The sequence below is a fragment of the Canis lupus genome, chromosome 5 (genome assembly GCF_003254725.2).
Source record: "Canis lupus dingo isolate Sandy chromosome 5, ASM325472v2, whole genome shotgun sequence".
NCBI lineage: Eukaryota > Metazoa > Chordata > Mammalia > Carnivora > Canidae > Canis > Canis lupus.
Genome location: NC_064247.1, coordinates 10,923,053 through 10,944,236, shown reverse-complemented (window position 1 = coordinate 10,944,236; position 21,184 = coordinate 10,923,053). Strand labels below are relative to the sequence as shown.

The following is a 21,184-nucleotide window of genomic DNA, read 5'->3' as shown; positions in this document are numbered from 1 at the left end:
CGATGGCATTTAAGCCAAGAACGGATGGATGTGTTTCTGAATTATGAGGATAGAGAAGGAGGAACTGGTTGAAGAAATTTGTTAAGTAGGTTTGACAGAGCTTATTTACATCTGGGTTGAGGAGCACACTAAGCTCTCTAACGGGGGCAACAAGTAAAAGGCAGCATAGTCCAGAGGTTAAGTGTCTGCCTGGGTTCTGATTGCGCTTCCAAGAGCATGAGTGTGATCTTGGGCAAGCCATGTCACCTGTGTGCCTCACTCTCCTTATCTATAAAATGGGCGTGATAATAATTCATACCTTGTAAGTTGTTGGAAAGAGTGTGTGTGTCTATGACAATCAGCATAGAATAGTGCCTGGCACATGGCTAGTATTATATTGTGCTTGTTCTTACTATTAATATTATTACTAGAACATTGGGCGAAGGGGGAAGAGTTCAAAGAGCGGGGCGGGTGGGGAGTTTTTTTTTTTTTTTAAAGATTTATTTATTTATGATAGACATAGAGAGAGAGAGAGAGGCAGAGACACAGGCAGAGGGAGAAGCAGGCTCCATGAGCCCAACGTGGGATTCGATCCGGGTCTCCAGGATCGTGCCCTGGGCCAAAGGCAGGTGCCAAACCGCTGCGCCACCCAGGGATCCCTGGGGAGTTTAATTTAGACAAGTCGAGCATGTCGATGGAGAGATACACAAGCCAGTTGGCTATACCTGTTTGAAGCTCCAGAGGCAGAACTAAGACTACTTGTTTGGAAATGAGAATGTAGTTGAGGCAAGAGCCTTAGGATTAGTGGGATGTACCCGGAAGGCAAAGGAAGAAGGCATTTGCAAGAGATTGCCCCCGGAAGCTGGGAAAAGTAGGAGACAGAAATAACAGGTGCAAGAAGGAAGAATCAAAGAGGATAGAGACAGGTAAAGTAAGCCCCAAACAGGATTTTTTTTTCTTTTTTTAAGATTTTATTTGTTTATTTGAGGGAAGGAGAGGGAGAGAAAATCTGAAGCGGACTCTGCATTGAGCACAGAGCCCGATACTGGGGCTTCATCCCACAGTTGCAAGACCATGACCTGAGCCGAAGCTGGGAGTCGGACTCAGAACTGTGCTACCCAGGCGCCCCCACCAAAAACAGAGCTTCTCCAGTGACAATTAGGAGGTCACCAGTAACCACAGAGCCATTTTAGAAGGGAGTATGTGAGGGGAGGAAGAAGAGGTCAACCAAGGAGAATTGATTCTAGGAGTTTCCCTGGGAGGAGGAGATGATACGTAGAGAAGGCCCAGGTGGTTGGGGAGAATTTTTTTTGTTTTGTTTCAGTGTTCAGAGACAAGCACTTTTTAAATTTGAAGTAGAAACCAGTAGGTCAAGGGTGTGAATTTCAGAGGATGTGGTTCGTTCGTGTGCTCAACAAACACCAGTTGTGCTGTAGCTGCTCACTAAGTTTCCAGTCTGGTGGAGGAGATGGTATGAACGTGACTGAGGTTATGATTTAGGAAGTACAAACCTGGACGTGTGCATGAGAGGAGGGGTTCCATGTGTATCAAAGAAACTGGACCCGGCCAGGCCAGAGGGCAGAGGGGGTGAGGGGAGGGTGGAGTGGTTGTGCTAAGACCATGAGGCAGAGGATGTGAGATGGAACGGGCAGGAGCTTGGTTGGCCATGACAAGGCCTTGAGTCTTTATGCTGAGAGCATCAAGAAACTATTGAAAGCCTTTTTTTTTTTTTTTTGAGAATTTATTTATTCATGAGAGATGCAGAGAGAGAGGCAGAGACACAGGCAGAGGGAGAAGCAGGCTCCATGCAGGGAGCCTGATGTGGGACTCAATCCCAGGACCCTGGGATCATGCTCTGAGCCCAAGGCAGACGCTCAACCACTGAGCCACCCAGGTGCCTTGCCACTGAAAGTCTTTAAGGGAGTTGACAGCATCAGATTTTCATTCTGAAGATTGCAGCATGGAGGGAGGGTGGAGGCGGCCCTGGTAAATGTGGAGAGAGAGCAGCTGGGGCAGCTTGGAGGCTACTACACTAGAGTCCAGTTAAAGGATATTGGTGGCTTGGACTTGGGATGGTGGTCATGGGAGAAGAAAAAAGAAAGAAAGAAAAAAAGTAGATGAATTCAGGGTACATTTAGAGGATTAAAATATCCAGGACATGCTGTTGGATTGGATTTAAGGTGTGAGAGAGAGGGGCTGGTTCTTCAGAGTTCATTCTGGGATTCCGACTTGGTCAGCTGCCTCAACTACTGAAGACCAGGAAGCAGGGTTTCGGAAGAGGCAAGGAAAGGTCTTGATCACAGGTGGGAAGACTGGCCTTGAACAGATCATAAGGGATGTGGATGCAAGTCTGTTCACATGCGACGTGGTGGCGAGACGAGAAGGTTAATAGCAGCAGGATCTCTTTTCTCCCTATGATGGGAAATAGGATTAGTCCCTAAGATCAAGGGGGAGGGGGGAGGGAATGAGAATGGTGTGAGCTTTGGGTGTAATTAATTTGGGGATTTCTTGCGGCACCCTTTCTTCCACCTAGCTTAAAAGACATTCACGACTTCACGGGTCCCACTGGAACTCACCCTCGTTTCTTCTGGTCGGGGTAGGGAGGGCACGTTTCGTTGCACCTGTGCGTACAGGTGGGGTGGTGGGTTGGGGTTCATTCTGTCCAGGACTTGCCCTGTGGCATGCACTGTCTGGTCCACTTCTCTGTGTCCCCGCCAGCCCACGAGACCCTGGAGGTCAGAAACTAGGTCTCGTCTGTCTGGCACAGAGTAAGTGCTCAGCAGATGCGTGTGGCCTTCATGAGTGAACACCTGGAGCAGGCAAGGTAATGGAATTTGAGGTCAGAGGGCAAGCGTCTGGAGTTGAAGGAAGACCCGAGTGCAGGCTCACTGTTTTCAGCTCAGGTCTAGCCACCTGGACCGAGACGCTTTTCGTTCGGCTTCCTTTGTTCCAGAAATTGTCCCCAGAGAGCACATTTCCAGGGCACTCTAGCTCCATCCGCCTACCCGGCCCCTGACGTCCCGTGGCTGCTCAGGTGACCTCTCCAGTCAGCTCCCTGGCCACGAGGAAGGAGCCCAGTGGCAAACCCTCTGGGAGCCGCTCCTGCCGGGCCCACCCCCCTCGAGCCCCGGCGGCTGACATCACAGGCAGGTAGAGCTCCGTCCTCCTTGCCTGAGGACAGAGAAGAGGAGGGAACTCACCCAGGGCCCAGAGCACCGCCAGATGTTGGAAGATGGAGGCGGGCTCTGCGTGGAGCTGTGGCTTGGGCCGAAGCCAGGGGGGATCCTGGTAACTCGCAGCCCCGGCCTCTCCCGCCCCGGGCCCCCCACCTGCCTGTGCTTTGGATGGAACATCAGGGCGGGGAGGGCCGGTGCGCATGAGCTCCGGTGGGCAGCTGCTGGAGCGAGCCCCCGGCCCCTGACGTCCCCACTGCCATGTGGCGGGCCCTGCCCTGAGCCCAGCATGGTACAGAACCTGCACTCCGAGGCGGTCTCCTGCAGCACGGCTGTCAAGCAGGCCTGTCACTACCACGTCTCCTCCCTGAGGAAGAAGCTGTCCTTTCTCCGAGCCAAGTAGGTGACAGGGGGGGGCCCCTGGAGATTGGAGCGTGAGGCCCTGGCCCTTGGGCTGGCCGGGGGTGGCCTGGGGGCTCTCTGCAGAAGCAGGAGCGCTTCTGGGGCTGGCTCCCATGTTTGGGGCTGTTGTAGTTCTTTGCCAGGCAGGTGACAGGTCCTCAAGAGGACGGAGGAGGGGGGATCTGTTGCAGGAGGCGAAGGTGTAGGGGGTAGAGGGGTGCAGCCCGGCGAGGCTGTGTGGCCCTTTGTCGGAATGGATGGGGGGCTTGACTGGGCCTTACTGTGTGCTGCCAAGGAGGTTCCTGGCTCTCCTGGTCCTTCGTACCGGCCAGAGATGATTTTCCTCTCTCAGGGTCAGTTACCTCAGTTGGCAAAGAGCTCGGAGGCCCCAAGAGAAAGGTGCTGTGGAGAAGGGTGTATTCTATCCGGTGTCTTTGGGGGTGTGGATAATTCTCTTCCAGTGATGGGGAACCCATGAGTGAGGTGTTGGGGTACGGATTCCATGTGTTCCCTTCTCAGAGGTAGTCACTGGGGACTTCGCTCCACGTCCAGAGGTCTGCCGAGACGCCAGGCGTGGGCCCCGGTGACAGGCAGAGGGGAGCAGGTGTCCTGGAGGAGAAAGAGGTTCCAGCCCCCAGGAGGGAGCTAAACTCAGAGGCTGGTGGGCGTTGGAGGGGGGGTGGGCGTGTGAGCTTACGGGCAGGTTTCTGGGTGCCTTTTTGCAAAGAGAAATAGGGCAGCAAGGGGAAGGAAAGATGGGGTAAGTGGATAAAAGGTGGCGAGATACTGAATGGATTGCAGAAGTAGATTGGGGCTGGCGGGGTGGTGGATGATTGGATCTTGGGAATTCTCTCTCTCTCACTCTCTCTCTCTCTCTCTCTCTCTCTCACACACACACACACATGCACACACAGGCATGGATGTCTGTGAGTGTTTAGCCATCTTTTGATAAGGGTTGTCTCCCTGGGGTGTTCTCGTGCCAGATGTGTCGAGGGCACCAACAGAGACTAAGCCCCTCATCTCACGAGCGGCCTTGTCGGGGACGGGCCCTGCAGGTTAGGTGAGGGCAGAACGAGGGTCCCCCGACGCTGTGGTGCAGTGCTGGTGGCAGAGGCTGCCTCCCCCTGGGGTCCCGGGGAGCTCAGCAGCTTTGAAGACCTGGTGACCTTCGGGTGGGCTCTGGCTCTACCGCTCACCGGCCGTGGTGCTCTCACCAAATCATCCCATCCTCTTCAAATGTTTCCTTCCTTAGGAACGGAGGCCATTGTGTCCACTCTGGAGGCTGCTGGGGGGGGGGGGGGTCACACTGAGATGGAATGGAGAAGGTCTCAGCCCTGGGTCTGACACGGGGAGGGGTGGTGTTTTTGTCAGCAGACGGTAGCCTGGGGCGAAGCCTGCTCTCCAGTAGGTGGAAGGGGGGTTGTGAGCTGCTGAGATCTGTCTATCTGTCTGTCTGTCTCGTCAGTCGGTCGGAGAGCTTGATGAGGGTAAAGCACGAACGAGTGCCAGTGGCCAGGCGAGGCCAGTCACGTAAACCCCGGTCCTCACCATCCCAGCTTATTTCTTTCTTAAGCACTAATCACGTTGTCACCGTATTTATGTGTTGACCTGCTTGTCACGTGTCCCCCACTAGGCCCGAAGCTCCTGAGAGCAGGGGCTGCTGGCTTTGCCTCATTCACCAGCGTGTGCCTGACGCACGGGAGCGCAGCGCCCGACACACAGCAGGTGCTCAGTAAAGCTTTGTTAAATGAGTATTGAGCACATGAATCCTGGGATCTTGTGACTGTGCCCCAAAAGGGGGGCTGCTGACTAGCCCTTCTGTGTCTATTCATCTTGGTGACGTCCTCATGGTCATGGTTGCAGGTTTGTGACTGCCGCTCAGGTGGCCTCCTTCCTCGGATTCATAGACCTCTATGCTTAGTGGCTGGCATGGCCCGGGGCAGCCTGCACGCCTGGCGTTGGAAGAGGAGAGAGAAGAACTTATTTTAGGTCCGGGCAGAGAAGCAAGTAGATGCTCCTGCCTCCCCCCACCCCCCTTCCCCAAGTTCCCAGTGTGCAGGCCCGGCTGCTTCTGGTGTTGTCAGCAGAACTGTCCGCAGGTGTAACCATCACCTGCTCTGCGTTTCTCCTACTGCAGCATTTCTCCTTTCCTGCCTGAGAAAGGGGGGTATTAATTATAGCTCAGCAGACGGCGCGATCTCTGCTGATGCCGTAGTTGGGAATCTAGATTTGGACAACTGGCAGGCAGATGGTAAACCCTCATTCCCTAGCTTCCCCGCCTCCTGCCGGGAGAAATCCCATCCTCCTACCAGCCTACCAGCTGGGGTGGAGAAGGAATGTGAGTGGGTGACAGCTCGGTGGGGGGATGGGGGTGGTGGGGGTGCTCAGGCGGAGACTCCGCCTCCGGCTTGCCCTGCTCTGCATATTACTGATGAATAATATGAGCTCAGAACACCTGTTTGCAGAGACCACGCCCGCTTTCCCATCTAGGCTATAAGTCATGATCCCAGCAGTTGATACTCTAGCTTGGTTGCAAACCCTTGTTGGTAAAAAAATTTTGAGTTATTTCCACTAAAAAAAAAATGTATATATATATTTATACACGCACACATATGCATAAATATGTACATGTGAATGTATTTATATACATGCACTGCTGTACTAAATATTTTGCTTATTATATAAGCAGACATTTTAAAAGGATGAGATAAAATGAAATCTAAATATATATGAGTTCCAGAGACGCCTGGGTAGCTCAGTGGCTGAGCGTCTGCTTTGGTTCAGGGCGAGATCCTGGGGTCCAGGATCGAGTCCCACATTGGGCTTCTGCGAGGAACCTGCTTCTCCCTCCGCCTCTCTCTGTGTCTCTCATGAATAAATAAATAAAATCTTAGTATATGTGCTGCCGAAGCGAGCACAATATGAAATCTTAAAAAGATATGTGCATAGGAATTCTAATTCTTTCTTCCTGCATTGCACGAGTAAGCATTCATGACCCTTCTGGGGAGACCAGGAGACAGATTGACAAGGAGAGAATAGACCCCAGTGACTCAGGATCACATGCAGGGCTTGACCAGTATGCAGATTCCTGGGCCCCCTCTGTCCAGTTCTGAGTCACGTGGACTGGGCTGGGCCCAGGAATTTGCACAGGTAACAGGCGTCCCAAGCAATTTTGCCGCAGGGGCTCTCTTGAATCATGCTCTGAGAAACATGCCCTGTGTCCCTGCTCTAGCTAGCGTCAAGTACACAATTTAATATAGTAAATAGTAATGGGACAGCGAGAGCCCAGTGTCCTGTTCCTGGGCTGTGGCATCCCTTTTAGGGAACTGCTGGCAGACCCCTGGCGCCTTTTTATGCCCAGCCCTCAGAGACAGTGGTATCAGTGCATCGCTTCTGCTTTCCCTTCCCTGTTTGCTGCATAGCCCAAGAATCCCTGTTCTGCAGCAGGGAGAAAGGTGGGAAGGGTGGGGATATGTAAACTTATCATTTCGTCTTATCTGTCACCAACTTTCCAGATTGCTCAATGCTTCTTTTCTTCTAACCTTCTGGCAGGTGAGCCCTAAGAGTTCACTGCTGGCCCCCATCCCTCTTCACAAATACCTGGTCTGAAGGTTAAAGTCTCTCATTGAAATGCAGAAAAAAAAAAAAGAAAAGAAAAGAAAAAAAGAAAAAGAAAAAGAAAAAGAGAAAAAAAAAAACAGAAAAAAGAAATGCAGAAAAACCCCTTGGAAACCCCAGAGCACATGGTCCAGAGATTGGAACAGGAGCTGAATGAGTGGACAGTGACTGAGTACTGCCCCACCTGGCCCTCAAACCCAAACACAGAAGCTCCTTCCCTTGTGTCTTTGTTAGGTGAGCTGGACAGGTAGGTCAGCCAGTAGAATTGAGGGCTAGACTTTGAAACTCTTGAGTTTATTAATATGACCCCGGGACAGACTTTTTGGGGAGGGGGGAGAGCCACAGAGTGAACAGCTGGACTGGTTTAACTCCTTTCCCTGTAGAAGTGAAACACCCATATTTCCTTTTTTTTTTTTTTGGCATCATAAACAATGAATGAGTGGACCTGCATGGGGCCAAGAATGTCTGTCGGTTGTCCTTATAAATAAGGTGGGTGGAGCATCGATCTACAGAAGATCTACCTACAGATCCCCGAAGGAGGGATGTAAGAAGGCTGATGCTCTCTGCTCCTTCCTCATTAGTGAATTTGTTCTCCAGTACCTACATCGGGTGTTTACCTGCCTCTCTCTGAATAACTTCCACAGTGGGAAACCTGCTAAGGAAATTAATTGGGGGTTTCGGTCAGTAAAGAAAACTTTGAGTTATGGGAAACTACAGAAAATGTACACAGATGAGGAGCAAATCCAAAGCAACACAGAATGTCTGTGTACTTACTTTGTGGGCACAATACAAGTTCTGAGGTATTATTATGTTATTTTGAGTCTGTTATGTGTTCAGCACTGTGCTTTACGTGTGCTTTCTTACTTCGCTGTAACAGCAGGCCTGTAGGAACCTAGATTGTCCACCGTCCTTCCTTCCAAGTGACAGATCTGATACTCACCTCCAGAGGTCAAGTTTTACGTGCAGCCTTTTATGACTTCCCCTTGAGAAAGCGTTCGTGTGGCAATTGGGACCCTTGGGGCCCAGTGCTGAACCTTCTGCTTTTCCTCATGTCGGATGGATCTTGCTTCACCTGCACCAGAAGCTCCAGATTCGGACTGTCTGGGCGAGTCTGTTAGTGAAGACGATCTGTTGTAAAGCTTCAAGCCGGTGGAACAGGAGACAGATTGATGAGGAGAGAATAGACCCCAGTGATTCAGAATGATCCAGTTAAATATGCCTGAGAGTCAAATTGTTTGTTTGGGTTTTTGTTTTGTTTTAATGTTTCCTCTTCCTTGTTGATTCTAAGTACTGTAGGCTTTTTTTTTTTTTTTAAAGATTTTATTTATTTATTAGAGACACAGAAAGAAAGACACAGGCAGAGGGAGAAGCAGACTCCATGCAGGGAGCCCGATGTGGATTCTAAGTACCATAGGCTTTTAACAGGCAGGTTACTTACAGGAAAGTTCCAGTACGTTTCTGATGCTTTCTTTCTGTTCATGATGATGTCTAAACTACAGAACAGAACTGTGGCCTCTCTGACCTCTCTGCAGGTACCAGGTGAAGCCTCTACAGGTGCTAGCCTGAGCTCCAAAAGTTCTTTTCCTTCCCTTGCTCTTTCTCCGTTGGGCTGGCCAGCACCCCCTGCTGTCAGGGGCTCTGCTGGAGCGGAGAGTGGCCCCCTGGTCCCTCCGGAAGCGGTGACCCCGGTGTAAGGCAGCAGGCAGGGGCAGGGCCAGTGGCCTGGGCTCCACTCCTACCGTGGAGGGCAGGACCATCCACCTGGCCCAACAGCTCCCACCTCACAGGACGAGGATGCTCTGAGAAGGGACCTACCAATGAAAAGGCAGACTTGCTGGCCAGCGGAGCTGTGCAGATGGGTTTGTATGTTCTCCTTAGACCCTCTACTCAGATTCTTCTGGGGCAGTGAGTTCTTCCTTGGACATTTTCCCCACCTTCTTTTCTTCCCCACCCGACCCAGCTTCTGTGGCTTAAGGGGCTGGTTTTGTTTTCTGATGTGATTGCAACAGCCCTCGTGGTGGAGCCTGTATCCCTGGAGGGGGATTGGGGCCCACAGTAGTCTGGAGAGGGTAGCAGTCCCTGGAAGCACTCCCCTTCGCACATCTCCCCTTACGTGCATGTGCTGGCTTTGCCTCTCTCCCCCAGCCTCCGGCCGAGAATTGGCCGAGATCTATAGCTGCAACTTTCAAACTTGGTCCCAGTTCCCTAGAAGAAACCCAAAAGCAGTAGGAGATCACTCCGGTCTGGGAGACTGCCCCTCAGTTGCCTGCTTACCTTTCCCATGGCCCATTCTGGCAGCTGCTGGGGACGGGGGATGCACCTGATGCCCTCGGGTGTCCCCGAGCCCGCTGCTCCTTGCTGCGCTGTCTGGGGCTCAGGCATCCTGTCTGGTTTCTCCCTCAGCTTCACCAGTAGTCCCTAGACGGCCTCCCCAGTGGCCTGCATCCAGGGATGTTTCAGTGGCGTTCGGACAGCCCTCGCACCTTCCATTCTCTGCCTCTGCAGCACAAGGGATGGTGTGTGTGGGCACCGTGGAAATGTGTGTGGCTCCCATTTACCAGGCACCGCAGTGTCGTTGCCCTTCGCCCCCTCTCCCCTCACTGCAGTCCCCTGCTCAGTTAACCCTGTGGCTTCTTAGACATTTCTCACCCTGAATGGCTGTGAAAGGCTCTGAAGTGCTCTCTAGGCTGGCTGTAGGTCTAGGTATGGGTGTAGGTAGGGAGGAAACCCCCAAAGCCCAAAGCGGGGGCCAGAGGGTGGGGAGGGGGAGGTCAGGGTTGGGGGGTGTTGTACGAGCACGATCTGCCTTATGCGTTGGTGACCCTTTTCATTTTCCAAGTACTTGGACAAATCTGTCATTTGAAAGTACAGCACAGGCACCAGCTGCTGGCTGGAGGCGGTCTCATTGGGCCTGGAAATGGCAAGGAAGGGAAAGGCTCGTGAAACCAGAGCGGTGGTGCTGGCTTCGTAGGAGCACCAAGTGCAGATGGAGGGAGATTGGAGGACCTCACGGAATTCCCATTGTTCCCAAACCCCTGACTGCCCTTAAGGTAGGAAGACAGCTTTGCTTTAGTTAACACTTAGTGACTCTTCCTGGTGTGTATAGGGCACTGGGCTCTCATTGAAATTTTCACCATTTTGCTATGTAATGGTATGACTGTTACCTCCATTTTATAGATTAGAAAACTGAGGCTTAGCGAGGTTTGGTAACTTGGGTAAGATCACACTGCTCTGATGTGACTGTAGCTCTGAACCCCTATGCAGCACCGCCCCATCCAGCTCTAGAGGCTGCGGTTGAGGGGTATCACTGATACACCTGTGAGGTCTCAGGAATTGCCGGTTGCTGAGGGAGGCAGGCCTCCCTTTGCCTGTTCTTGTTGCTTTACCCTGAGGAATTTAGATGCAGAAGGGGGCTGATACCAGCAGAGACCCTCAGGAGGGTTACATGAGATAGGAGCTTCCCTCAGCAACCGCTGACGGGCTGGCCCTGGACTCTTACTGTTCTTTGATGGCTTTTTGCTCCCCCAACCCCCCCACATGCCCCCCCTTAGTGTCCACAGCTGCTCAGCATCCCTGCAAGTGTCTCTGGTTGTAGTTCTTGTGCTCATTCCTTTTCTGCCCCTTTTCTCCCCCGGTCCCCCAGTTTTTTCCCTTTTTTTAAAAATAAATTTTTTTAAACTTTATTTTTTTATTTTTATAAAAGATTTTATTTATTCATGAGAGACAGAGAGAGAGGGAGAGAGAGAGAGGGAGGCAGAGACACAGGCAGAGGGAGAAGCAGGCTCCGTTCAAGAAGCCCGACGTGGGACTCAATCCCAGGTTTCCAGGATCAGGCCCTGGGCTTAAGACCACCCTAAACCGCTGAGCCACCCAGGGTGCCCTAAAACTTTATTTAAATTCAACTTGCCGACATATAGTTTAACCCTTGTCCCCCATTTTCATGTCTTTAGTCATCTAAACAAAGCAGGTGGGTTTGTGTCCATCGTGCCTCTGCCATTGTCAGCTCTGCAGGGGACATAAAATTTTGTGCTCTGGGGGGAGGAGAGGTCACCTGGATCTGGGGAAGACAAGGGGCAAAGCGCTGAATAATAGAAAAAGAAATATGGAGCACTTAAGACACAATTTTAAGCACCTTATATATGCTCTCTTCACGTAGCCTGAGTTGAGTACCATCCCTGCCTTGCAGATGCCGACTGGGGGCACAGAGAGGCTAAGTAACTTGCCCGCGGTCACACAGCCTGTGGGCAGTTGAGTCAGAATTCATACCCGAGCAGAGTGGCTTCGAGAGGCATCCTGGGCAGCAGGCCCGACTGTGGGAGAGAGGAGAGGTCACCTTCCAGCCCCTGAATCACGACGTGCAGGGTGGTGGGAGCACACGCACACACTCAGTCCTTGTCCCCTTCATCTGCTTTTCATTCTCCCTTCCTCTTTCTTTTTCTGTCTCTCCTCTCGAGAGAGAAGCCGTCATCTTCGGTACACACGGAGCAAGGACATCAGGTGACCTTTCAAGGTCTTCGCATTTCTGGGCTCCTTGTCATTTGCGAACCTGTCCCTGCTCCATCACCGTCCCTTCTGTCTACAGTCAGACTCCAGGGAGGAGGACTGGTGCCTTTCTGGCAAAGTTTGTGGCCTCGGGGCAGGCAGAGCCATCAGGCGGGGGCTGGGGACCGGTGCAGAGGGCTGAGTACCAGTGCAGAGGGCTGGGGACCGGTGCAGAGGGCTGCGCCTGGCCCTGGGCCCGGAGAACTACACCTCCCATGGTGCAGCGGGGCGCGGGCCTGCGGGCTGCACACAGCCCCTCCCACCGGGGCCGAGGAGGAGGCTCTCCCTCCAGGAGCAGGTGCATGGCCAGCCTCCTCCGAGCTGTGTGTGCGGAGCTGGGGGCCTGGACTTCCCACCACACCCTACCCGACCTCTGCCAGAACTCACTCTAGCCTCTCCTCAGGTATCCGGTTTTTAAACGTGTTACATAAATACCGTGATTAAGGAGTTAGAATATAACACCTGGGGTAAAGTAATTAGTGTGAATGATCCCCCTGGAGAGGAAACGATGTCATGATAAATGACACCGCAAAGAGCTCCCTGCCCTTCCATCCCCCTCTCCGTCTCTCTATCCATCTTTCCATCTTTTCACTAAATATTAGGCAAAGTGGAATGAAACAAAGTTGCAGAAGAGGAAGCTTCTGGGTCTCTCGTTCAAAGAGTAAATGAGTAGGCTAGAGGAGTTATTTATTCTATGAGGAATTATTTACATGGATTCCCCTCTGGTTAGCAGAGGTGTGGGTCCAGCGGCTTCTTAATTAGATCCCCTGCATCACATTTTGTTCCCTTTTTTCCTTTCAGTGGCTTCTTTTCTGTCTTTCCTCCTGGAATCATCTTTGGACTCTGGGACATACTCCTTCTTCCCTTTCTCATTGAAACCGAATGTTATGCCCCTGTCTCCTGCCCTGCCCTGCCCCGCCTGTGCGTTGTCCGTCCTGCAGCTAGCAGCTCTCTCCCCGCAGCAGGAGTTCAGGATGTAGAAAGTGCTTTGTAGAACACACATGCGTGCTTCTGGCCTAGCCGCCCTCCGAAACCCTGTCCTCTGTGTGCACCATCCGGGGCTGTGTGACGGTTGGGCGCCGTGAAGAACTGAGGTGCTTGGTCATTCGGGAGATCGGATGGAGCCCTGTTAACACGGGTCTGATTCCCGCATGATTTTGATGAAACAGAACATCCTCCTTCGTGGGTACTAGCCTTCTGCTCTCCATCTGTTTGTGCACTTGACTGTCAGCCCAGGAACAGAGAGGACCGCAGGCCAGAGCGATAGCCAGAAGGAACGTTACAGGCCTGTGAGCAGAGATGACATGTGTGGAACTGGCACAGGCCACACACTTTTGGGTTTTTTGTGCGGGCTCTGAGGGGATACCTCTAGTGCCATCCTAGCAATGCCCCACACCCTATTCAAGTTGATTGTATCTAGAACCATGGGACAGTGAGTTAAAGAAAACCAATTCATTGGCCTAAATGCTATATTCTACTACTTTTACACTTGTCCTTTCTCATTTGGTTTTATGGAACTTTTGTGCCCCTTGGATAATAGAGTGAGATGGGGTAGGTAAGGGAGACATGATCTACTCAGTGCTTATGGTGGCTAGAACCAGGAACACATGTCTTTCCTCCCTTCATTTTTTTTAAGATTTTATTTATTTATGAGAGACACAGAGAGAGAGGGAGAAGCAAGTTTCTTGGGAGGAGTCTTATGCGGGACTTGATCCCAGGACCCTGAGATCACAACCTGAGCTGAAACCCCAATTGGAGGCTTAACTGCTTTGAGCTACCCAGGAGCCCCTGATGATTCTTTTTCAAAGCTGTTTCCATTGGATGCAGGAGATTTGCTAAATGTATACACCAACCTCTGGATATGCCCAAGATTTTTTTTTTTTTTTTTTGCCCTTTGTCTGATAATGCATTTTCTTGCAGTTTGCCATCTTCTTAAAAAAAAAAAAAAAAAAAAAGGAAGGGGGTCCCCCAGGGAAATATTAAATTAATTGAGGTTTTTATCTGCTCTGAGTCTGTAATAATGGGAACAGGAAGGGGGACACGTGGAGCTGGGAGAGATGAATTGGTGGGCGATGTTGCAGCACAGTGTTCAGTGGCAAGGGATTTGGTGACGGTGCATCCAGGTTTGAATCCCAGCTCTTACTGTGCTGTGTGACCTTGGGTAAGTCACTGAAAGTCTCTGAATCTCAGTTTAATTATCTCTGAAAGGGAGAACAACTTACCTCACATGGTTCCTGCGAGTATCAAATGAGGCAGCAGATTTGAAAATGCCCTGGAGCACCAGACAAATGGGAGTGTGGCTGTCACTGTTCTGTCATTAAGGCAGATGCACAGAGTCCCTATAAACTACTAGAATGGTTGGTGGTGTCATGCTTTGGGGCCGCTCTTCCCTGCTCCGTGTGGGTCCAGCTGAATGCCCAGTTTTGTTGTGAAATCAGGCTTGAACAGAAGCGGGTAAGAGAGAAGGAAGGAAGGAAGAGGGAGGCAGGGATGGGTGAGCGATCACAGGTTCCTTGCCTTCCTATTTTAATTCTCTTACATTGTAATCTCTCTGTTTAACTGTTGCTGTGCTGGATTTTCCTGAGCTCTGGGAGCTGGATTGGGGAGCGGCGGGGTGGGGAGTTAAACAAAGGGTATGATTTCTCCCAGGGTCTCACTTTTTTTGAGGGATGAGTCCATCTGGAATAGGGAAAGGAGTGTTGGCAGGCCTCGCTTTGACCTTTTTACTCTTCTCTGGGTCTTCGTTTTCTCATTTGAAAAGCGGAGCCAAAGCTTTAAAGTCCCTCCCACCTTTAACATTTTGTGGGTCCGAAAGCATAAGCATCAAGGAATCAAGGATCTTAACAGCAAACCCAGGTTGGCACCTTGGAGGAGCCAGTAGAGCTGGAGCTCACGGGGAAGCTGGACGATACTGACCTGCTTTTCCATAGGTTATTCTCTTTGATTGGGAGACTATCTCTAAAGATTTGGCAGGAGGGGCAGTGGTTCAGGAGAGCCCACAAGCTCATCCCTTGCTGGTTTTGAGGAGTGTTGCTCTCTTGTGTTTGTGCTGGCACCAGCACCAGCCAATGCACACAGCGAATGTACACACCGTGGTTTATCTAAGTGGAGGCTTTGCACTTTCCTTGAAACGTGAGCAGCCTGTTCCCCTCTTTGCTGTAAGGCTTGGGGTGCTCTGATCTCTTTCCCCCCCGGAGGCCTCTGGCTGACACAGCCTATCCCAGGTTGCCAGAGTAAAATGGGCCAGAGAGGAAGCTGTAGTCACTGCAAGCAGAGCGGCCTGTCCCTGCTGGGCAGGAAACCTACAGTGATGAATGGGGCCGGATGAAGTCATCCTGCTCCTCCAATCAGGCTGCTCCGAGAGAGCCAGGGGCCTCTGCAGATCCAGCCGGGCTGCCGGCTGCTCTCATGTACCTTTAGACAGAGGCTGTGAGTCTCTGGGAGTGGAGTGGGGGGGTGTGAACCGCCCGCTCCTGGCTCCTGTGTAGGCCTCAGTGAGTGTGAATGTTATTGCAAGGTGAGTGGCTTCACCCGGCAAATTCCTCTCCCCCTGCATTCTCGACCCAGCCGTGCGGGGCTCCGGCTCTGTGGCTCCGGCGTCTCCTTGCACAGCACCTCCTGCTTCCATCTGAGTGCCTGCACCTCCTTCTTGAGGTTCTCACAGCCGCCCCCACCAGCCCCCCAGCCCCCTCCCTACCCGCTACCCCCAGCACTTGCTCAGCACCTGCCAGCTGGCCTCTGCCCACACGCTCCCCTCTTCCTGACCTGTGGGTACCAGTTGGCCGGGTGATGGGAGGGCAGGGCCTCCATCTCCGTGCGTGCTCTGGCCCCAGCAGGGGGAGCCCTGGGAGACCCACGCTAGCCTCCTGGGAAGAAGTCCCAGGCAAGGGGAGACGCCCCCTGACTCAGCCCGATGTGTGAGCGTCTGTGGGAACCCAGGCAGCCCCCTGATTTGCCAGGGACCCCAAGCCTCTTTCTTGTGCCCCCCCCACCCCCCACAGTAGAGGACATCCTAAGGGGCCAGAGAATAGAAATCTGCTGTCTTATTTCCCCTGACCTTCCAGAGGGGTGGTTTGTTCTTTTGGGGTGGACATTTGTGACTCTGCCTTTTCTCTCTGGATGGTGCCGCTGCTCCTTAGGCCAAGCAGAGATCATGGAGCCGGCTGATATGGCCACAGCAAAGGTAGGATGGAAATGCTGCCGGCCGCACTGTGCGTAAGTGGCTTCGCTTGGCAAGTTCTGCCTTTGGTTCACTTTTCTCCCCCCTCCTGTCCCTCAGCCCACCACTCCTGAGTGTCGGGGGGCTGTGTCAGTGGAGGGAGAGGACCCCAGCATGACCACCTCAGGAGAGGGGAGGATGGGCTGGGTCCTCCAGAGCACACCCTCACCTTCACGTGCCCCAGAGTCTGAGCGGGTGGGGGTCGGGGTGGGGGTGGGGGTCTCTGGTTCTGTCTGGGCTGACTTCTGTGTCTCTCTTGTTAGCTCTGCCTCGGTTTTCATTTATCTGTATTCTGTCTCTCTTTGATCGCCTCCCTCCTTCTGGTGTGTCCTCTTCTGCCCCTACCCCATGCCACAGTGCTCTCCTCATCCATTTGTGCCATCCCTGTCCTTCCTTCCCACCTTCTGTTTGCTTCTCTTTTCCCTCTGCCTGTTGTATAAGGAATGGGTGGGGTCAGTGTGGGCTGGACACTATTGAGAGCAGAGCCTGCCTCTCATCCTGCAGCAGATGATGGCCTTGGGATTGGCGACGATTTTGGTCTCTGAGTGGCAGATGCTGCTGTGTCCCCTCCCACCTACTCATCTGATGCCCCAATGGAAGTGTGGGTCTGGGCCCCTCCAGGGAATGTGGCCGGGTGCTCCATCGCCTGGACCCTGCTGGCTCACTAGAGGGCGTTCCTGAGACAGCTTTCTGCTCCCTCCTGAATCCTGCTTGCAATTTGAAATTTGTTTTTCTGTGCGTTTTCCCAAACCAGGAGCTTGAGCCCTTGGGAGTAGATTGGGGGGGGGAGGGGACGCTGTGGTGGGGAGGTGGAGGTGGGCTCTAAGGAGGCCGGGTCTGCAAGCCCCAACCCCAGCCCCTATGTGCAGGGGGAGCTAGAATTTCTCAGCCCTTGGTGTGGGGGCGTTCCTTTTTGGCCAGATGGCTTTGTCTCAGAGATGCAAGACTGGACAAGGCTCAGACTTCTGGAGCAGGTTGGGTCCCCCAGGTGTATGTGGAAGAGAGAATGAGTTGGAGGCCCAAGCGGCAAGGGTGCTATGGGTAGTATTGTGTTCTAGTGGTTAAGACTCATCTCTGCGAATCATCGATCTGGGTTCCTGGCACCTTCCTCCCAACTCCCACACACTGTGTGATCTGATCCAAGTTACTTAACCTCTCTGGGTTAAGTCTCCTAGTCTGTACAGTGGTGAAAGGTACACACAGCTGTTCTAACCAGCTTAGATTCATCAAAGACTTTGTTTTCTTGGAAGAGTGGAGCTAGGGAGAGCACAACTAAATAGCAGGCCTCCCTAGATGCCCTCCCACCTCCGTCCCCTCTTCTGCTCTTTTTTCCCTCCTTGCACAAACTTTCGAGGACCCACATTGCACACGGATAGTGCAAGAGGCTGTGTACCCGCTTGGCAGCGTGCACTGGCAGACACAGGAACAGGCCTGGGTAACTGGGTTTGGCTCTAGAACAGTTTGCTCCAAGCAGTTTGCTCTGTGATTGTAATGCTACCGTCTGTGATGTAGAGTGTGTCTCTCACCAGGCTGACCTCTAATGAACCTGCTAGCTCAACTAGCTCTTGAGCTTGTAAGTGGTTTGGTATCAAGGAGCTGGCTCCCAGGGGGTGGTGGTAGTGAATGCTGTGGGGAAGCTGTAGTTTGGAGGGATTGGGGAGTTATCTGCAGTTAGTTAGGAGGTGTGTATTTGTATTTGCATATGGAGGTAGAAACAAAGACAGCTCCATTTTTCTTAGGCCCTTTACCATCCACCAGCTCAGACTGCAGATTATCTACTCAGGTGGACAAGCGGGCTTTGGATCTGGGCCATTCCTGAGCCTAGCCTTTGCTTGCAGGACCATGAAGACTGAATCTGATTGGTCATTGAATGCAGATACCATTTAACGCCAGAACAGTGATTCTTTTCCTTAAACCTTCTCTACCCCAAACCCTTTGGAGGGAGTTTAGTTCAGGTGTTTTCAGTTGGGCCCATGAACCATTAAACTCCTTAGGAGAGGACCCCTGAGCCTCTATACATCTGTAGGTATATCTCTCTGCATTGCTTTCTATGAAGAGTACCCATGGCTCTCATCAGAGGTAGGAGGTTTATAACTCACAGCTTTAAGAAACTTTACCTGATCCACATGCTCCCATAAAGAGCCTATTTGTGTTTTGCAGCCCAGGTTAAAAGAGAACTTACATGTTATGGCTGACGTATGGAATCTCTGATAATGTATCAATGTCATGCAACTGTTGAGTAAAAATTCATGTTGTGACTCATTGGTACATCATTTACATATGGCTTGGATGCCATTTCTTTTCTTTTTTAAAGATTTTATTTATTCATTTGTTTGACACAGAGAGCACAAGCAGGAGAAAGGGGCAGAGGGAGATGGAGAAGCAAGCTCTCCAAAGATCAGAGAACCCGATGCAGGACTTGCTCCCGGGATCACAAGCGAGCTGAAGGCAGATGCTCAGCTGACTGAGGCACCCAGGCACCCAGATGCCATTTCTTTAATACGTCATTTTACTTGAATGTATTTCTAAATATATGTAAATGCATCCCTTTTTCCTTATGCTTTCCCTTTTAGTTCTGAAGTACTGTTCCCAGGATTTTCCTTAGCCCCACATATCTTTGATTCAGTTAGCCTAGAATGAAATAGCTTTTGGTTTGAAAGTGTGATCACTCTCGATGCCAATGCCACCTATTTAGAGTGTTCGGTTCCTAGAGGAGGGCTGTTGTGGGCATGACTTCGTCTCCTGGAGTCTGGATTTTGAGGCTCTGTTATTGCATTGCCACGGTACTACTTTTCTTTTTTTTTTTTAAGGTTGCAGTTTCAGAGGGGGGCCGTCTGATGTCCTGTTGTACCTGGGTTTAAGATACATGGATTGTAAACTGTGCCCTGAGAGTTTCTGTTTCAGCCTCGAGGAAAGAGGTTGGTAGGCATTCATCAATACATTCATTTGATGAATGTTTATTAAATGCCAGTAATATGCCAGCAGAGAGTTCAGTGTGGAAGTTTTAGTTGGCTAGCATGCAATCACTGTGAACAGTTGTTCACGGATTCTTGGGGGGAGACAGATGAGTAAACAAATTATGATGGTGCAAGGTAATCGGGGTTGTAACAGAAGTTCAAGTCAGCAGGGAAGCACAGAAGAAGTATTTGATGTTGCCTGGGCAGGCAGGGGGGCTTTCAAAAGGAAGCCACATTTGATCTGCGACCTGAAGCGTCAGTGGGAGGTTATCAGGTGGACAAGAGAAGAGAGGTGATGTTATGAACTGGAGTTGGACAGATCTGCGTTCAAATGCTGGCACTGCCACTTTCTGCCTCTGTGAACTAGAGCGGATTCTCTTGGCCTGTCCTCATCTCCGTGCCCTTATTTGTAACCCAGGGCAATAGTATGGACCCTGCAGGATTGTAGTGAGGATTAAACGAGATGAAGCCTGGCATACCATGGCTGTTCACCGAACAGTAGTGAGGCAAGAGAAGGAGACAGCATGAATGTGGCAAAGCCCCGGTCACTGCAAGCAGTTTGGCATGATCAGGCCTTAGGAGCAGTTGATGAAACTAGACATAGGAATCAACATCCTACGACAGCCTTCTACGGTGCTTACGTTATGTAAATTATGTAGATATTGGAAACAATCAAAAGATTTTTAGGAGATTAGTCAATTTGCTTTTGAAAAATACTCTGGCTACAGGATAGACAGATAATTAATCAGTTCCTTATTCTGTGCCATCTCTGAGACTTTTTTTTTTTTTAACATATCTGTCTTCCCCAGCTAGACTATATGCTTTTTAAAGGCAGGGCTAGTGTGTTTTTGCTTCTTAAGCCACAACCAGCCCCCTTCCCCCACACTCCAGCATCTAGCATATTACTAGGTATATAATAGATGCTCAATAAATATTGGGTGACTGAATAAACATATTTGGAGAGGAAGGTAGGTATACAACTGCAAAGCTAACAATGAGAATTGAAAAGCAGGTTCGAACATGAAAGCAAGAAATAAACCCGCGTCTTTGAGGGAACTAGAATTGACATGCCTTTGTACCTAGTTCAGTGGGAGGTAGAAGAGGATTATAGGGTGAACTCCACATGTCTGACCAGGTGACTTGGTAGGGGGTGGTGCCATTTATCAGGAAGCAGGCACCGGGAGGTCAGAGTCAGATGGAGGTGTAGAGGTATAATGTGAAGGTACATTATTCAGGCCGGCTTTGAGGTGCCTATGGGACCAGGCGAAGTTGTTCAGGAACAGTTGGGGATTTGTGTCTGAGGTTGAGGGAGTGGCAGTAGCTGTCCGTGTGTATTTGGGAGGCCCAGCCATACCGCCAAGGCATCATCAAACCATTCAAGAATAGATTAGGTTCATTACAAGAAAAAAGATTTGTAACTACTCTTGAGGATGGACGTCAACTAGGCTTACTACAATCATTTCACAATGTCTACAAATAATGAATCATTATGTTCTACACCTAATATAATGTGATATGTCAATTATAGGTCAATAAAATCCCCCTAGATTGGGAACCTCTGTGGCCCAGATGACCCCCTAAAGACAAGGGAAGTTGACTGGAGGTTTTCAGATTCCCCTTATAGCAGTTAAGAGGCAGAGCCCCTCCTTATAGCAAGAATGTGAGCTCGGAGAACCCAGAAGCCCTTCCTCATAGAGGAGTCTAAACTTGTGGATTTGGTTAGAGAAGTTGGCGGAAACACAGAATTGCCACATACTTGTTTTACTCCTAGAAGGGAACAAAACTACCATATAAAATGCACCACCCCCTGGTTGTATTTAAAGAACATTTTAACACAAAGTTAAAGGGACATGTTCTCAAAAACTAAAAACGCAGAGTATTTTAGCTTTTTGCAACCTCACCATGTTGCCTTTATTTTTATTCAGTTGTCCACAGATCATGTAAATATTTCCCTTGTGATGCCCATGAACCATTAAAGGCAGCTGGTGGCTGAGTACGGAAGGACACAGGTGCATTTACTGAGGGGCTCTGGTCTTAAGGTCCCTGCATCCTGAGTCACGATTTTGCCATTCTCACGTCAGTTGTGATGTTTAGAGAATATAGTAGGTTAAGTATAGGGGCCCGAGGCATCTTTGAACATTTTTTCCCCCCAACCTTAAGGCTCCGATGAGAAAATGTCCTAATGGTAGGAAATGAAACTTCAAATTCCAGCCCATTAGATGCAGGCTGCTCTGTCCAAATAAACCTGTGTTTATTGGCAGTGAGAATAGCAGTATGTTCCGCAGGCACTATTT

The 21,184-nt window shown here is 50.9% G+C and overlaps 1 protein-coding gene across 6 annotated transcripts in view; it reads left to right on the top strand.

Moving 5' to 3' along the window:
• GRAMD1B (GRAM domain containing 1B) overlaps nucleotides 1-21,184 on the top strand; it is a 236,148-nt gene that overhangs the window by 112,290 nt on the left and 102,674 nt on the right. Inside the window, exon 1 of one of the 6 annotated variants that reach the window (XM_049109842.1) lies at nucleotides 15,874-15,897. The exons of the other annotated variants lie outside the window; for them this stretch is intronic. The gene's annotated coding sequence lies outside the window, so the exon portion shown is untranslated. Of the gene's footprint in view, nucleotides 1-15,873; nucleotides 15,898-21,184 lie in introns of those variants that run through there. 6 annotated transcript variants of the gene reach the window in all.